Raw genomic sequence first — 19,494 nt, 5'->3', positions numbered from 1 at the left:
TGGATCTGCCACCAGTTATCAATTTAGACAAGGAGTATATCTGATCCAGCTTAATTAGAGCGGACAAAAGTGGAAAAACAGGTCATTGTCTCATATGTTTGGGAAGCAGCACCCCTCCGTAGTCTGAAGTATTTGGGAACAAGTTAGTACATCTTCAGGCATGAGACGTCTGACAAAGTTCAATGAGCAAAATGTGATACCATCTTAGCCACATGTGTTACTGTTATCACATGATCTGCAGGTGTACGGGCATGAGGGGGAAAAGAACCTAATTCAGTATCGCTTTTCCCAGGCAGCCTGAGCCAGATATATTGTAAGGTCATTTATGCACAGATTTTGTACCACAATGTTTCGTCTGCCCCAGTTTGTATTGCTAAACATTGAAGGAAAATTTTTTAAAGTAACATATTCAAATAGGTAAAATGACCACTGAATATATATTAACATAACTGACATTTTGATTTCCCCCCAAAAGATTGCAATCCTAAAAAACACTTTTCTTAGAGTAAGCCCTTCTGAATAATATGGGGCTTACTTCTGAGTAGATCTGCTTAGAATTTTTTCTTTAGGCCTAGTGCCAGTAAGAATAAATCTCTGCAGTTCCTAGGACCAAACATCAAAAGGGAAATTGGATCAGAGTTTGGAGGGGAAAAGGAAAATAGTCCACCTTTGGAAGGAAAGTTCCAAAATGTTTTAGGGAGTTCTCCAGAAAAAATCTAGTCAATTTGACACCAGTCTTTTTTAATACAGTGTGCAGCTACAAAAAGCATTAGGGCACCATTTAAACCATTGAGATCAATCCCTTTATGTAGGATAATATAGATATTGCTTCCTCTGCAAAGTCTTCTTTGGTGGTCTGAGATCTGATTAGATTGGGCTATATTCTGCCATTCCACATCCCGTGTGCCAATACATGATGATTATTGGTTTACAATTTTCATAGACCTGACTACTTTATTATGCCAATTAAGAACCAGTATTGTTCAGTCCCGATATACTATTTCCCCCTCCTTTTTGTATGTTTAGGCCACCCCCATCCTATGGGCTCAGGGTGGGTAATAGCATACTAATCATCCCACCATCTCAAAATCCCATCCCACTCAAAATCAGCTACAATAAAAATGACCATGGGTGCACCGCCTTTGGGGACATGGGGAAACCCATGTCCCTGGGCACACATAGACCTGCGCGCTGGCACCAGCTCTGAGCAGTAGATCTGGATGCCAGCGTAGGCTCCAGACAGTAGACCTGGATGCTGGTGCAGGTTCCAGGCAGTAGACTTGGGCTCTGGATGGTAGACCTGGGTGCCTGCTTGGGGGGGAGGTTAAGATTTTGTCTCTGGGCTCCATTTTTCCTAGATACGCCTCTGAAAATGACTTACGCTTCTTCTGGAATACACACACAGACCCATGAGTGCAACTTTCCTTTCTTTTAGGCACTAGGCTAAAAACACATCTTTTTACCAAGGTGTAATAGTTGGTCTGTTTTATGGATAATTTTATGCTGTTGATTTCTAGTGATGTGTTTTATAATGTGGTTTCAAATTGTAAGTTTCCTTGAATAGCATGGAAATACATAACTAAGTAACTGGGGACTAAAAATGTTTTTTTTTTAGTTCTTCAAACAAAAGGCAGAATCATGGTTTCTAATAGTAAACTCGCCTGGTCCCTGTGTGGAATTTTTTTTAAAAAATGACATGAAATCAGGCCACTAGCAGACAAGGTAGGAAACTTTGTAAATCAATAAAAAGAAAAATGGGGAGAGAAGTTTTGATGATATTTAGGGATGGCAACAATTTAGGGATGGTGAAGCACCTTCCAATTTAGCCTACATTTTGCTCCCTAGCTGCAATCAGGAAGTGGATTTTTCATCCAGCAGTTTGGCTGTTCACGGGAAGCTGAAACCTTTAAGCAGGTTACTGATTATTCAGAATGTATAGTACAGTGCAGCTGGCAGCACCGCATGTGCACATTCACATACAGTCCAACGGGCATCCTAGTTTTCTCCTTGGACCTTAGGCTACTCCACAGCCATTTGCTTAAATGAAGAATGAGCAAACCAGCTGAGAATTGGCTCGTGAACTATTGCAACGGTAAAAAAACAATATGTTCACTTGTCGAACGCAATTCATGCTGAAATTCAGGATACCTGTAGATAGTATATTGACATCAGTAGAGGGTCAGTTAAAGGGGGGAAAGTGAGGGGAAAGAAAGCCTGCTTAATCCCCTGAAATCCTGGATAGTGAGATTTTGTGGGTTGTGTAAATTTTCCAAGTGTCTTCAAAGTGATTCTTCATCGGCCTTTGCATGGTATAAATACAACAAATTACAATTAAGTATATTACTACAAACATTGCAACTTTAGATATTAGGATGTCACAGAAATATTTCCTCAGGGATTTGGAGATCATTGTCCTATATCTTTTCATACATTCAGAGCAACAGTTAATCCTGTTATTTCATCCAGACCTTTTCAAAAATCCAAAGCAGACCAACACTGTGTGAATGCTTTCTCAGACAGCTTAAAGGTGACTTTCATTCTCGTGTTGACTTTACCCTGGACATGTTTGGAGGTCCATTCGGTGAAATAAAATTGCCTTGCAATTATTTTTACTTAGAGAAATATGACAGCTAGAATTTTTATGTTAATTAATCTTTGTTATTATTGTGTGACTGCAAATCATAAATTCCCTTGCAATCCCGCATTAATACATTCTATAAATTATAGTAATTTCTCCTGTTCTCTTCCATGACTTGGAAACAGTTAACTTTGCACCGATGTCTGTTTATCCTAATACTATACAAAGTAAGGATTTCAGGGGAAATACTGTCTCTGACTATAACAGTAGTCAAAAAAGATAAAGCACAACTCCCTGAACGGTTTTGTCATGCTATGTTCTTTTTAAACGCTTGATGCTGTGTAACTATATAACACAAATCAAAACAGTTAAGTAACATCAGCAAAGGCAACATATACAGCAAGTCTTTGCAGAAAAAAAATAAAGGAAATAAACTAGACATTATATATAATTTTGGTTATTTATTCTTACAGTCAAATTTAGAAATTTTTACCTCCTCATCTATTTAGTGTTCGGTTCAGAGTTCTGCTGAGGACTTTTCCCTAAGTAACACTCTAAGCCTGAACTCAGGGCTACCACTGAAAACAGTGGCTGATTCCGCATGGGCCAAAAACAGCAGTGTGAAAATGGTGTGAAAATGGTGTAAATGGGTTTAAAATGGTGTAAAAGGGTTTATACTGTTTTCACACCGTTTTCACACCGCTGTTTTTGGCCCATGTGGAATCAGCAATTCCCTGCTAAGTTTTCATCCTTTTCCAATCTCATGACATTATTAATGTGTACATGTCCCTGTCCTTCCTCATTAGCTGTCAGGAAATTGGGGATACATCTGTATTGACAGGTCCAAGGACCACAGTTGAACACAAATATAATTCTACCCCAGACAGACTGATGGGCATCCCGGGAGGGTAAAAAATGATTTAAATGAGAAGCCGTATGTGAAACGCATCTTGTAACCACCTGTTTTTTTGCTGCCAGGCCATGATGTTTACAGAAACATCATGGTGGCAGCTCTTGTTGGCATCCCCATCTGAAGAATCATGTCTAGTACCATCTGTAGCCTCACAACAATCTATTGTGAAGAAAGCTGGAATGAGAAATGGATGTCAAGGCTCAAATTTTATACTGCAGCCAGTACACTATGCTAATCTTTGGCTTGGTAACTGGTAAGGTATATCTCCTTCAAAAAAAGACTTACATGCTTCCCAGCCCTGCTTGGGTTTTTTCCCCCCAGTTCCTGATGTACACAGTTCTGGTCAGTGGGTACTCCCTGTCTTCGTGGGCCTTGAGTTCATGTACGACGTGTCCTGTCTGTGGCACTATTCTTGGTCTAGGAAAATAATCTAATATGTGTTTGTGCATGCAGTGGACCAAGCCCTAGTTTTTAATGGCTAGTTGCACATGGTTGTGTCAATAGGACTTGGTTAAAAAAAATACAGCACATTTTGGAATATCAGTACTTATGATTTTCACTTCCTAATCGTCCCTCCATGTTTCTGGTTCTTCAGGAATTGAAGATGGAACATCCATCACGTTATGTACCAGAAAGTTGCGTTGCTTACCCTAGAGACAACAATATCCAAGAAGATAGTTTCAGAGAGTAGCATTGTTGGTCTGAAGTAGAAGAGCTAGATTCATGTTCAGATTTAATGGAGAGAGCTTTGACTGTCGAAAACATATATCCTGAATATTTTGTTGGTCTGTAAGGTGTTGCTTAATTCAAATTTAGGATTCCCAAGAGCTATCTTCGTACTACAGTTCTCCAGGATAACTCTCTCAGTTTTAAAAATGTAAACAACATTGGGAAATTATGCCTGAACTCTGCCCTTCATCAATACATTTGCTCCTTTGGTTGGGACTCTGGCAAAAGTCTAGCTCTCCCTTTTAAAAAATGCAGTTTTTATTTAATAAATATTTTTAAATAATCATTTCTCATTTCTCATTTAGTTCTGAGCGCCAAAACGAAGGTCCTGAGCCCCAGGCTGGGTGTCAGCAAAGGGATAATGTTCGTGGCAGAGTTGCATACAAGGCAAAGAAATGGCTTTTGTAGGGTGATTAAATGTGGAAGTGAAGCTGAGGTGTTTGATAACCAGAGAAGCCATTTATTGTGTGTATACTCCAGTGCCATGAACATCATTTCTATTATACAACAAGACAAAGGAATATTCAACAAACCATAACAAGGAAAGAATGAGATTTTTTTTCTTCTTCTTCCATTCTTTCCCCCCCTCCTGATGGAAGTTTTAAAGTTCTGAGCTGCTGCTCCCTCAGATTACTCTTCTAGTCATGTCCCATTGGGGGTGGAGCTTCAGCCAGTCAAATAAGGGTAGCCTCCCCAGGGAAACAAGAACTGTGACTGTGCTGAGCTTATCATGAGGGGTGTCAATATGTATTTTCTGAAAAGGTAATGTTTTCCCCCAGGCTGTGATGGGTGGGAAAACGCCTTCTCCTACTGTGGAATGTGCAATAACTGCTCCTGTTTGATAGAAGAAGACATCGTCACAACATCTGGAGTTCTGGAGTGGCCAACTTCGATATAACAGAGTAGTGCTTATTTTGTTACACATTGCTACTCAGGAGGATCACATTAGTCTTCTTCATTATAATATAATTTTAATTAAGTTATTTTTAATAATGAAAACACATCCAAGGAAAAAAGAAAATCTACTGTGTTAACTGGCAGAAAGAGCGGCTGAGATTTACCTTGGCCCCCTTTGCCGCCCGGGGGCAGGCTCAGTGCCAGCATCCAGCCCAGCATGGGGCTGGGCCACCCATCTGTCAGTGGAGCGAGTGACATGCCTGGAGGAGGCAGGACTGCAGCCTCATATGGGCAGGTCAGGCGATCATGCACCTCTTTTTGCCCGAGTACTGACAGCTTCTCTTCTCTCTCCCTTGTTCACCTGGCAGCTGTTTATCAGGCCACAGGGAGCATGGGTGGTAGGAGCACCCAGTCGAGTGCCCGTCCCGGTTGCAGGAAGTCCCAGGAGCCTTAAGAGCAGGGCTAAGCAGTGGCACTAGGAGTGGCAGAGGCGCAACTAACCCAGCTAGTGCCACACGCAGTCTCGGGTCCCCCTCTACCATCTAGTGGGGATGGTGGAGACTTCACCCCAATGTGTTTCCGCTTGACCTGTGGAGTGTTGGCAGTACCTGATCATCCAGAGAGTTCTTGGGTCCCTGACCCACACAACGCAGCAGGCATACCAACAGGCTGTGTCTGCCTTCATGGCCTTCTCAGCCCCCCTGACCCTCACGATTTCACCCCCTTCACAGTGGGGGCAGTCCTTCACTACCTGGCACACCTTCAGGGTCAGGGCTGGGCCTCCAAGACCTTACACATGCACCTAGCTGCCATTTCCTTTTACTGCAAGGCACTGGGTGCAGCCGACCCATGTCGCTCTTTCCTTGCTAGGAGAGCTATTGAAGGGTGGAGCCGTTGAAGGGATGAACACTGCATCCCACCAACAGTTGCAGGCCCATTACCCTAGTCATGCTGGCAGGCCTGTCCAGTCAGCTGTCGAGCATCTGCTCCTCCCAGTTCGAATTTAAGCTGTTCCAGGCAGCCTTTTCTTTGGCCTTCTTCTGAGTTTTCACTACAGGAAATTGGTACCCGCATCTCAGGATGACCGTAGTGGCAGTTTCCTATGGGTGGCTGGCTCTGAAGTGCGCATCCGACTTTGCCAGTCCGAGACAGATCAGCATGCGCATGGGACCACAGTGGTCCTTGGGGCTTCCCCCTCAGGATTGCCCTGTCCAGTCAGAGACACAGTCAACTAACTTTCCATCCAACCACTGACCCAAGCCCCTTCCTTATACATTTTGACAGCATGTGCCTATCACACTTCCAATTTACCAGCATTGGGCTTTTTTGGGATCACATGGGGCTCCTGGCATCAGAGTTTGGCCACCACTTTTTCCACATCAGTGCCACTACTGCTGCAGCACACCTGGGTTTACCTGAGGAGCAGATCTGCACCATTGGGCGCTGGCACTCCCTGGCATACAAGGGATATGTTTGCCCCTGGCTTGAGAACTAATGTTTCCTGTCTTTCAGACCTTTCAGACCATGGCAGGATTATCTGGATTGTCAGCCACAGCATTGTCCATTGGGCCACCAAGAATGCCTCCTCTTCTGGTCAGGGAAGAGACCTTGGCCTTGCCAGCCATGTGGCTGTGTTTTGGATGGGACAGAGAGGGATGTGTTGAGAGGCCTTGCTGCCAATGCTGGATGGAGCAGTTGCAAAGGACGGACCACCTCACGCCTTGATCATCCAGCTGGGAGAGAATGACTTGCCTGTGGAAAAAAGTATGTTGCTGTCTCGCTGCATGGTGTTGGACTTGGAATTCATGATGAGCTGGTTGCTAGGAACTACTATTTTCTGGTCACACCTATTGGAGCATCAAGTATGGCATGGAACATCGGTCCTGGAGAAAGTGGACCTGGCCAGATGCAGGACCAATAAGACAGTGGCACACCTTGTGCAATCTCTAGGGGGCAAGAACGTCATCTACCAGGACATTTTGTTTTGCCTTCCAGCGTTGTATCAGAATGATGGCATCCATCTGTCAGAATGGGGTATGGACAGCACCAGATCTGTTTTCTGTAATTGATTGTTGGCTTAGGAAGCTTTGGTGGAAACAAGGTGGCCTTCCCCTTTGGCGAGTTGCTCATGGGGACTGATCCATTCAGGGGAGGAGGAGCCTGTGTGCCGGCCCTCCCCATTTGGTGGGGGCCTCCATAAGAGGCCTGTGGGTGGAGTGAGCCTGTGTACCACATGCCCAGGTGGGGGCTGCTGGTGGCTCACACCTCCCAGCAGCAAGTGGAGTTAATCCAGAGGCCAGCACCCAGATGGCTCCCACTATCTCCCACTATCTTGCTGCTCCAGGCATTGGTGTTTCCCCCCATTCATCGGGCTGGGGGGGAAATTATTACTGGGGGACAGCAGACATGCTGCCCTGTGCCGGATCTGTCTCCTATGCTGTGCCTCTGCTTCCTTTTGCTAGCACACCAATAAAATGGCTATGGTCAAATTTTACCCACACAATGGGTTTTCTGTGACTCTTTCTGCTCCCTTGGATCACTTCCTCCGCTCCTTGGGTGGCAAATTCATTTTTTGTTTGAATTCACAGATGAAAAGTGACAAAAAATAAAGGCAACAATAAATAAAATCTATTTCTAGTTTTCTCATGGGTGCTTCTCTCATGATGACTGCACAGGAGTTTTGTGAGGTCCAGGTGAGTCTTCAGCACTTAGCTAAGAGCATTCTACCACTCCACAGGGCAAGGTGTAAAACTTTTCACCAGCTTAAGGAATCATCCTCCAACTTGACTCATCCCCTGATGAAGGAGGAAGACTCCTAGGCTGAAGCCTCCAAACTTTGCTGAATGGAACGCAGGATACAGGTCGTTGCTCTTCTTCTCTGCATTTTTCCAGGCTTAGAAGGTGAGTAAGGGATGTCTTTTCCTATGGACTAATACCTTATTGTTTCTGCTCCAGAAGACAGAGTATACTCAAAGAGCCAATCATACTGCCGCTTTTAAGCAACGTAGAGATTCAGTAGCAAACCCGATAGATTTTCAATAACAACTGAATCCAGAATTTTCAGTGTCAAGTGCAAATGTACAGTGGTTTATACCCCAGTGTTTTATTCCATATTGTTGAAACTAATGCTGTATATATTCAGAAGAAGGTTGTGGTTCTGTTTCAATTTTGTTGACAAATATTTGTTGACAAATATTTATGATGCCAAACAGCCCGTGGCAGAAAATTCAGGCTCTGCAGATGCCAGATTTAATAGGCTATATAGGTGGATGTGGTCCATCAATACATGCATTTCTAACTTCTTTCAATCTGCAAAGGGTTTCAAGTAATGCATCATTGTTATCTTCATTAATTTCGTTTGTTCCTATTTCATTATTCTTCCTTTTTAGAGGAAGATATTCTAGAAATGGCTCAGCACGTCAGCATTGGGGTACACATCCACTTCTTAACTGCCTTGCTGGATTTGTTTATTTGCTCAGTACCCAAATTGCTTAGTTTTTAATTTTCTTAACATATTTCTTAACATATTGTAATTTTCTTAGCATATTTCAGAAAACACCTATGATTCTGGGATGGTTTAGCATTAGGCAGTGGCCCACAGAGTAGTCATAAGATGGAGGCCCATTCAATTTATGAATAAAGTAGAATCTATCCTGTCAAAATGAGAGAGGTGTCTTTGAGGTATGATGATAATTCTTCAAGCAGCATTATTCCTGCTGAAATATTACTGACTCAGATCCTCCCTGTGAACACTTGCCTCACCAGTAATTGCACTACTATGATTTTTAATGCTGAGAAAATGTCTTAGTATAACCTGGGAGGCAGTTGAGCAATCAAGCACAAAAATGATTTCTTGTACAAACAAAAGAGTGGCTAACCAGAAACTATGTAGTTGATGCCTCTCTAAATTCAAATTAAACTTCTTAAACTTACACAGCAACTTGAAAGCGGGCTGTAAATCAAAACTTAGCTTTTTAATATTTCCCTTTCTCTGAATTTTTGATGTCAGCTAGGGACGTCAACCTCCATGAGAAGCTTGGAGTCCTCCTGGGATTAGAATTGATCTCCAGAACACAGAGATTAATTTCCCTGATGAAAATGACAGGTTCAGAAGGTGGACTTAATGAGATCACATCTCAACTGAGCTCCCTCCCTTCCCCAAACTCTTAACCTCTCAGGATCCAATCCCAAATATCTAGGGATCTCTCAACCTGGAGCTGGCAACCTTACAGTCAACATGGTCCTTTATCAATCATAGCCTTTAGAATTGTGCACAGGTGCCTTCATCCTCCTTGCCCAGTGTCCCTATAGGAGTTCTAAAGATTCTCCAATATTCTTGAATGGAATACTTTGTTTTTTGTGATGAGGATTTCAGGATTCATGTGGAATATGGCATTTATTTATTCATTCAGATATTTGTATGCTGCTTTTCTTTCCAAAGTGGTTTATAACACCATTCTACTATCTTCCATTTTATCCTCTTCACAACAACCTGAGAGAGAAATAACTGGCCCAAGTTCAACCACTAATCTTCAGTGGCAGGACAGAGATTCTAATCTGGATCTTCCAGCTCATACTCTAGTTTTCCCTGGTATGCTTTGAAAGTAAAAAAGAAATGGAGAAGGGAAGTACAAGTGACTTTTACAGTAATGTTCTTTTACAACTATCTGCCCCCAATTTTGGATTAATCTGAACTTGTAGTGTATTCATGGCCATTTTTATATTGTGATTTTACCTATTTTATATGGCCTCAATCAGAACTGGAGAGACAGTACCAATTTAAAAAAACAACAACCTAATATTGTATTGTCGAAGGTTTTCATGGCCAGAATCACTAGGGTGTTGTGGGTTTTCCAGGTTGTATGGCCATGTTCCAGTAGCATTTTCTCTTGACGTTTCACCTGCATCTGCGACTGGCATCTTCAGAGGATCCTCTGAAAAGGATACAACCATACAACCTGGAAAACCCATAACAGCCATACAACCCGGAAAACCCATAACACCCTAATAACTAATATTGCCGGGAAGGGAAGGCAGCATGGTATAGACCAGTCTTGTCAGATCTCAGAAGTTAAGCAAGGTCCCAACTTGGAAGAGAGACTCTGCAGAGAAATGGCAAACCACCACTGCTCCACCCTTGCTGCAGTCACAATAGGTCGGTTGCAAATTAATGGCATGTACATATGTAATATTGCATGAAAAAGGCTACAAAGTTTGGTTCAAAGTGTAAGGTTGGTGAGAGCCAGTGAATTGTAGTGGTTAAGGTATCAAACTGGGACTTGGGAAACTCAGGTTCATATCCCCACTTGTGCCATGGAAGCTTGTTCGGCAAGCTTGGGCAAGTTTCACACTCTCAGTCCTGCCACTGGCTAGCATTTGGATGGGAGACCTCCAAGGAATACCAGGGGTTTGACATGGAGGCAGGCAATGGCATACTACCTCCAAATGTTTCTTCCACTGAAAATTATATGGCCGTGGTGGTGAACCTTTGGCACTCCAGATGTTATGGACTACAATTCCCATCAGCCCTGCTAGCATGGCCAATTGTAGGGGCTGATGGGAATTGTAGTCCATAACGTCTGGAGTGCCAAAGGTTCGCCACCACTGCTATATGGTGTCTCTGCTAGCATGTACTGCTTATTACGGGGAGGTAATTTGCAGCAAGGATTGGGTATGATCAGGGGATGAAATACTCCTGAGAAAGCATTATAAAACAGAAAATAGAAAAATATCCAACTTAACTACACACAAACCCCTCATTTTAAAGAAATAGATATCAAATTATCTAACCAATAAATTAACAAAGCTGATCTCTAAAACTGTTCCTGTTTGCAAAATCCAAAGCCCAAATCCATGTAGTACCTTTTTATTAAGATCTATCGAACTAACACAGCACAACACATTATTAAAATTTCCAAACTTCTCCAGAACTCTTTACCAGGTTGGATGTTAGAGAAGAGAGACGGATGAGAACACAACTTTCAGGCCATAAACAGTACTCTGTCTGTAGCTTGTGTAGGATGGGTAGCAGACTTCGGTTTACCCAGGACATGGCGAATGGGTTAACAGATTGCACCCTAGCATGCAGGGAAGTTGAAGCCAAAATGGAAGCTATCCAACTGAAAACCTAACCATTTGCTGATCAAATGACTCTCGGGTGCCAAATGAAACACTCAAGTCCTTTAAAAGGCTTAGAATGAAGGGGAAATTTAGACATTCTCATAGTAATAACAATATTTCTACAGAAATCAGTGGCACTTCTAAAAAAGTCTTGTTCCACATAAAATTAGTCTTGTGATACAAGCAATGTTCCATGGTGAGGATCTGTTTCTAGTCTTATAAAAGATCCCCATTCTTCTGAAAGGACACAGCCAAACTTGCCATTGGGTTCTAAATGACTGTGATTGGATGTACACCTGATACAGGTGATAGGATGTACAACTGTGCCTAAATTTTGATATAGTTTAGGCATAAATCTGTGTGCAAAAATCTTCCTTGCTAGACTGAGTTAGGAATGAGTTCTTGGTGACTCAACCAAATGTCTTGTGCAAGTGGCAATTTGCTTGTGGAAGTTTTTCAGATCATAGTTCTCTTTGTTGCGTGCACGCTCTTCTTTTTAGGACTTGGTAGAAATTTACAGGTGATGAAAGAAACCTTCATTCTCATAAAAGAATAGGCCAACTTACTGATTGGAGAAAATTGCATGAAAGTTTTTTTTTTTAATCAAAGTGTCTGTGGTCTGCTGTCTGATTTTTCAGGCCAGATGTCAAATGTTTTTCGCTGATGTCGATGTTGAAGTAATCAGTAAGCCAATTCCAAGAAGGAGTAAGTGAGACTATAATAACATTTCACTTCAATATTACATAAGACTTTTTATCCCCCCAGCTATGAACAAAGTAACAGGATCCTTCAGATTCAATATAATTACACAAATCATTACTTTGAAATTTGCGAGACATTTTTATGTGTGGTCAATTGCTATATACATGAAGATGGGAGGCCTTTGCAAAAAATTTTTTTTGCAAAAATACATTTACAAAGTTTTATATTTTTAAACATTTACATTTAATTTAAAACGTAATTGCATTTTTAGTATTTAATCTATTCTGTGAAATTTATCTTTGCTTGTACAGTATTAACCAGCAATTTTAAAAAGGAAAGAATTTACTAGAAGAAAAGACTTTTGTGTGAAGGTTAAAAGGGAGACAGAGAAGGATTGATGGATGATGAGCCATTGTGAATCATCACAACTGATCTAGGGAAGTATATGATGGTAGAAAGTGCTATCAAGTCACAAATGACTAGTGGCGACTCCATAGGGTTTTCAAAGCAAGAAATGAACAGAAATGCTTTGCGGCTGCCTGCCTCTGTGTAGTGACCCAGGACTTCCTTGATGGTCTCCCATCTAAATACTAACAAGGGCCGAAGAAGTGAGCTGCGACTCATGAAAGCTGACAGGAATTTTGTTAATCTTAAGGTGTTACGGGACACCTGTTCTTTTCTACTGCTACAAACAGACTAACACGGCTACTTATTTTGATCTATCTCCAGGGCCGACCCTGCTTAGCATCTGAGATCTGACAAGATTAGGCTAGCCTGAACCAGCCAATTTATGCGCAATTTTAATAAATTCTTCTGAAATGTATACTTTTGCGGGTGCAGTTACATAATATACTTTCACTGGTTTAGTTCGGTAAAAAATAAATAAAAAGGAAGGACCATTAGGAAAAAAGAGGCCAGAACACCATCATCATCATAAGAAAGTTGTGTGTAGCACTTGCCACTTGTGAAAACATGAAACTGATTGGTTTATTTTATATTATTTAACAATGTCTATCTTGCTTTTTAAGAAAAATAATGAAAATTGCTATGTGATGCAAATGAAACCCAGTAATAGAAATAATCAAGCAGAAGAAACAGAAAATCAAGCATTGAAACTGGCAACATTTCTTTGTTGCAATTGTATGCTACTTTTCTTCCCAAAAGAGTCCTAAAATGGCTCACAAAAATATGCCAAAATACGAGTTACAAATTTAAACAACTAATACATACACAAAATAAACATATCCTGGACTGATCTTGATTGCAGGGCCAATTCCACCACCACCCCCTCCAAGCCACTGATTCCCTGCATGGCACAACAGAGGCCCTTCCCATTTCCCTGCCCACCTCCCCAACACCTGTGTCAAGAGCAAACTTACCTATCTGAAGTAGCCAAGTGGGAGTGTAAGTGGGAGAGTGAAAGAAGCAACGGGGGAGGGGGGGAATAATTGTGGTGGGAAACTTGCCCATCACTCTTCCACCCGCCCCCTTGTCTAGAATCCATTTTATTGCCTCTTAAAATGGGCTTTTTCTTCTAGTTGTCCATAAAAAGCTGAGGCAAATACAATGATTTCTCAACTGATGCTTAAAAGCTATCAAAGTAAGTTCCAGCTAGATTTTCCAGGCAGAGTATTCCACAATTCAGATGCCACAAGCAAGAAGACACATCTGCATGTACAGTTATAACAGTGTGTTTGTGTTCCAGAGTGGGATACAAATACTGAAATGCACCAGCTGCTTTCATTGGTCACCATGCTGAATTTGGACATCAGTTCAAATGCAATTTCAGCCACGGCCGTCTTGCAAGAGTTACTGTCAGGTTTCCGTTTGTAAAATTGGGGAGGATTCACAGGGTTGTTAGGAAAATGAATCAGCTACAGAATCTCTGTACAGGTACTTAATAACAGACTGTGCAATCCCAGAGAAATTTTATGAAAAGAAGAAAGAGAACTGAACTGGTCTAAAAAGAGACAATGTTGGATAAATATTTCTGATGAAGTTAAAAAAATGACAGAATTATTTTGCTTTAACATGACAACAGATGGTGGAGCGGTAGGTTCCAACATGGCACATGATTTTACTCTGGGTTTCTGAGGGGAGAGATCTGTATTTTGATGACAACTCAGAAGTAAAGGCTAAGACCTATATGCTGCATTGTTGATTTTGAAATATTTCTATACTTCACGTCATATGTGGTAAGACAATTCATTTGTTGTCAACCATTGCAAGGCACTGATTTCTTTTTCCTCAATTTTAAAAGGAAGGCACTGCTTGATCTCAGAAAACATCGATTTATAGCAAATTATGTAATTATTCATAAGTTACATCTAGTCTTCCTTGCAAGTGATTAGTGAAGGTAAGTATATAAAATTAATGCAACAATACTTAATAATAATCAAGCTTGTTTGGTTAAATTCTGCCAGACAATGAGTTTGTGCAGATTACCAGATTACCATGGCTGAGCTTGGTCATCTGTATACTTTCACCTCCCAGTAATGAGCACCTTATTTTGTGTGCAAATCGTAAGGGCAAGTCTTCCCTCATACTATAAAGAATTAATTCACAAAGATCGTTTAATGATGTCACAAAATAAGAGAATAACCATGTGCCGAGCTATTTTATATGGTGAAAACTGTTTTTGACATAATTTGTATTTGTTTTTTGTAACTGTTTTGATGTGATTTGTGTCTGACTGTATTGTATTTTTGGGTCAAGGTCTTTGGTCAAAGCAACTACTGTTAGTGAAGGAAAGGTACCTTCATTGAAAGTCTCTCAGATAATTTACTAGGGTGAGGGAGACCTAATCCCTGAGATGCTTGGGACATGCACTGCCCATTGAAATAGACAATACTCTGCGAGACAGACCAAGAATGCAACTCAGTATAAGCTTAAACTGATCCACCTGGAACACTTTTTAAATACCTTATGGTGACTTTATTTATTTGCTTTATTTATAGTCTGTCTTTTTTGCTGCATGTCAAACTACACAATATAAATCAGTGCAATTGATAGGCTGATACATCAAATAAGCAATGTAACAGGACTAGGAAACGCAGATTTTTTTGAAATGGAGCTGTCCTCTGAACAAACCATAAGTATTAAACACATCTGAACAAACCATAAGTATTAAACACAGCATGTTAAACAATGCAGAGCATGGTTTTACATCAGTATAAACACAGTGCATGCAGCTCTATTTCCTTTATAAAAATGTCCTTCTGAACAATAATATGCAGAATGCCTGAAGCATGGGAATCTTACTGACCTCCTCAGGCAGACTGTTTTACAAGACAGGGGCCACAACACTGAAGGATTGTATATATACAGTGTACATACATCTTTCTGCTGCAGGTGCCACCCTTTGAAAACTAGCCATGCATTTCTAAGCATGTATACTCAGAGGTAAATTGGAGTGAGCTCCATCAGACTTGCTTCCTAGTAAGTGTGCCTAGGATAAGGCTAAATAAACTGGAGTTACTTAAGGTAGTTTCAGATTGAAATGTTAACACCTCATAGTATGCAAAATCATGTAACTTGGCGACACTTTTTTTCTGAAAATCACAGCAAACTAAATATTGGAGCCATGATCTAGATTTCATTTCCCCATGTAAGGGGGGGAAGGCACAGAGGTATAGGGGATGAGGAGCCTGAAGATAAAGGGGTTGCTCGGGTTGACAGTAGAAGGCTTGAAAACAATTTACAGCCCATGAAATTCCACCTTCTCCACCTTTTCAGTGTCCTCAGTGGCCACACTCACACAGTTCTTACCTGATCTTACCTGATCTGATCCCTAGCAGGAAAGATCAGAGAATTTTCTGCACTGGACAATCACTTTCCTGTCCTTATTATTTCCTAGGCCCAGCCAGATCTTTACTCTTGGCTTCCCACCATCTTCACCTTCCACTCTATACGAGAAGTATATTGAACCTATGTAATTTTTTTTAAGTTGACGTTTAGTAAACCTGAAGCCAAGAGTAGCAACATCTGAATACTGTCATGTTCGAGAAACAGTTGGCCTCTGAAAGACATATGGGAAGGCATTCTAGAAAAGGATCTTGAACTTCCCCTAGAAGGATAGAATTCTAGAAAAGGATCTTGCCCTTATTGTACTAGTTCATCTGCAATGCAGTTCTAAATCAAGTTACTCTTCTGCGTCCATTGAAATCAATGGGCTTAAAAGGGCATAACTCTACATAAGCACTGTTGGTAACTCGGAAGGTAGGTTTGAAAACAGCTGTGATAACAATAAAGGCTATCAAGGTAAAAGAGAGCAGTCCCCTCACTGTCACACAGATACATCTGTGCTTCTTAATTAACAGGTAAAGATATCTGGAGTATGTGCTTTCTGCTTTAATAGCTACACAGCTGAGAAAACTTTTTAAAACTTTGTTGATCAGCAATGCAAATTCTCATTCGCCCCTGCTTTTTTAATTAACTTTCTAATTTTCAAACACAAAGATAGTGTTGATGATGACTGGTAAGCTTGGGCAGGGAGATGTACTGATCAAATGCTGTTCTTTGGAAATCTGCAGAGAAATGAATCTCAGGGAACAAATGAAATGATAATGGGATTTCAGTTCATCAGGGTTCAATTCCACAAAATAAATGTTCAGTTTCACAGATTGTTTGTTGAGGGAAAGGTGTCTTTTGCTTTAATGAATGGAGCTGCTTCAAGACATAGGGAGGATTTGAAATATGTACACACACATGCACATATGAATATAATCAATTCATAGGTGCATTATGCTGCTTGTTGAGAAAAGACCAGTTGATAGCTGAGAACCTGAATGGCCAGCTAGGATGACCAGATGTAAAGGCAGGGCTCCATCCTGTGACTAGATGTACAGAAGAAGGAAGTGATATAATTCCAGCTTTTCTAAACCCTCCATGACAATCTGAACCTGCTGGAATTATTAACTGTACAGGATTCTGTATCTGCCACACTAGTGACTAACAATGAGTATGACTGCATTGTTCTTACTTTAAACAGTTATCCTGCCCTCTTCGAAGAAACTCATGGTGGTCTACAAGGCTCCCCCTCCTATGTTGTCACTGCAACTATCCTGTAAGGTTGGGTTGGCTGAGAAACAGGATTTGATGTTTTGGGTCCCCATGGTGGGGAAATGCAGGGCATAAGTGAAGTAAACAACTACTGAATAAATAGGCATGTTGCCTTCCAAATCTACTGAAGCCAACTGGCTTAGAAATAAATAACTGAGTTTAGGATAGGGGATCTACCAGAATTTGCAGCATATCTCCAGACAGCAGAGATGCCTTGGACAAAAGGGATATTTTTAGAGGGGTGGAGTCAATGACGTTGTACTGAACTGAGATCCCTGCCTCCCCAAGCTCTATGCCTAAATCTTCAGGAGTTTCCCAACCTAGATCTGGCAACCCTACTCCCCATCGCCCACTGGTGGCTAGGGGAGACTCGGCAACCCTAATTTAGCATTGCACTGTTAAATGCAAGTTCCAGGTGTTTTATAATAAAACCAACACACTGATGAGCTTTGCGGAATTTCAGGAGCAACTTAATCTCCTCCAGCTGATTTTCTTCCAAAACCTATCTTCTGTTTCCCCTCCTTTCCTTTCTACTACAGGACTCTGCAGTTTCGCTGAATTTCCTGTTTTTTTCCATTCCTCTCACCTGCCTGTCGCACCCCTCTTTGCCACACTGTCACCTTCCCTGCTTGCCTGAATCTTCTCCTGTTTTCTTGACTCCCTCCAGACCTCCTGTCCCCCTTTGTTCCATTTTTTCTTTCTGCTCTCCAAAATGGCTGCCGAGTTGTTGTGATGTATTTCAGTGAGATCTCAGCATTTTAAAACTTCTTTATTTTTTGTCTCTTTATTGTACAATCTACGATTTTTCTGAGATCCTGGTTTTTCCCAAAGTTTGTAGAAAGATCCTCTTCATCTGTATATGGTTGTAATGCATGGATTTTAAAACACCATATTTAGGACCATTTCAGGCTGAGGTATGATAAGCAGGGGACCTACACAGACTTGTTGGTGAAATATCATTTTCTTGTATATTCCTTCCCCACTGTTTTTAGTGTACATATTTTTAAAATTGCATATGGTAGGTGTCATTTTAGAAGGAAAATTCACACAACCTGTCAGGGGAGGAATGTTTATTTTAGCAGTACCAACATTCAGAGTATCTTTAGGAGACCCTCCTGATGATACCAGCCAGGTTTGGTGAAGTTTGGTTCAGGGGGTCCAAAGTTATGGACCCTCAAAAGGGTAGCCCCATTTACTATTAGCTTCCATTGGAAACAATGGGGGATGAGAGCACCCACTTTGGGGATCCACAACTTTGGACCCCCTGAACTAAACATCACCAAACCTGGCTGGTATCAGCAAGAGATTATCCTGATGATACCACCCAGGTTTAGAGAAGTTTGGTTCAAGGGGTCCAGAGTTATGGGCCCTCAAAATGTAGCCCCATCTACTATTAGCTCCCATTGGAAACAATGGGGGATGGGGCACCCCTTTGGGGGTCCATTACTTTGGACCCCCTGAACCAAACTTTACCAAACTTGACTGGTGTCATCAGGAGTGTCACCTGATGATACCCTGAAATTTTGGTACCACTAACCTAAAACCTGCATCCCCTGGTGGCCGACAAAATAAAAACCCTAAAATATTTTTTAAAATACACCTGACTCGTGTGTAAGTCGAGGGGGGCTTTTTCAGCACAAAAAATGTGCTGAAAAACTCTACTTATACACAAGTATATACGGTATGTGGTAGTCACTACTGGGTCAGGTCCCTGTGAGTTTTGCTTCAGAAAATAGGGGAGTAGAATGGATTCCTTTCAAGGGCTGTCTCGTCCAAGACTACCCCTCCTCACACAATGGCTTTTCTTTACAGAAAACAAAGTTTGAAAAGTTCAGAAATATTGATGGAACTCAGTGAGCATTCTTTTCTTAAAGTTATGGGCATTTTCATGATTTTGGGAATTTTTATTCTCCCTGTTTGTTTGTTTGTGTATATGTTTAGATTTCAGATTCTTCTGGAATTTCCTTTTGGTTTGTAGAGAAATCTCCCCCTATCTTTTCCCAGCTCCATTTTGCTGATCTATTAATCTACACTCTATTTAGATACGTGGTGGTAGATATCATTGGTGCTGAATCCTTCAAATTAATATGCAATTTGACCTTCTCTCCTATTCCAAATTCATAATAAAATTATCTGAATTATCTGCACTAAACTGTAGCAAGCTTAGTATCTACAGGGTAAAATGTGTATATCTATGGAATATTTAGTACTTAGATGAGGATCTGTGGATAGTTTAAATCAAGCACCTTCTGTGTGGTAGGTTTTCTGAAGATATGTAGCAGCAGTCGGTTTTGACTAACAGATGAAAAGCAGATTTTGGTTGGTTCTTGTTTAAGGAGATACACAGAAAGAAGACTAACAATAAATTGTTATTAACTGAACCTCTGCCATGACCAGCAGCTTCAGGGAGGATCTGGTTGGTTAAGACAAGGTAATAGCTGCATTTCGGAAAGATTTCCAGAAAGCGTGGACCTGAGATGTAGAGATACATCAA

Source organism: Sphaerodactylus townsendi, linkage group LG09 (genome assembly GCF_021028975.2).
Source record: "Sphaerodactylus townsendi isolate TG3544 linkage group LG09, MPM_Stown_v2.3, whole genome shotgun sequence".
In the NCBI taxonomy this organism is placed as follows: Eukaryota; Metazoa; Chordata; class Lepidosauria; order Squamata; family Sphaerodactylidae; genus Sphaerodactylus; species Sphaerodactylus townsendi.
This window is presented reverse-complemented; position numbering follows the sequence as displayed.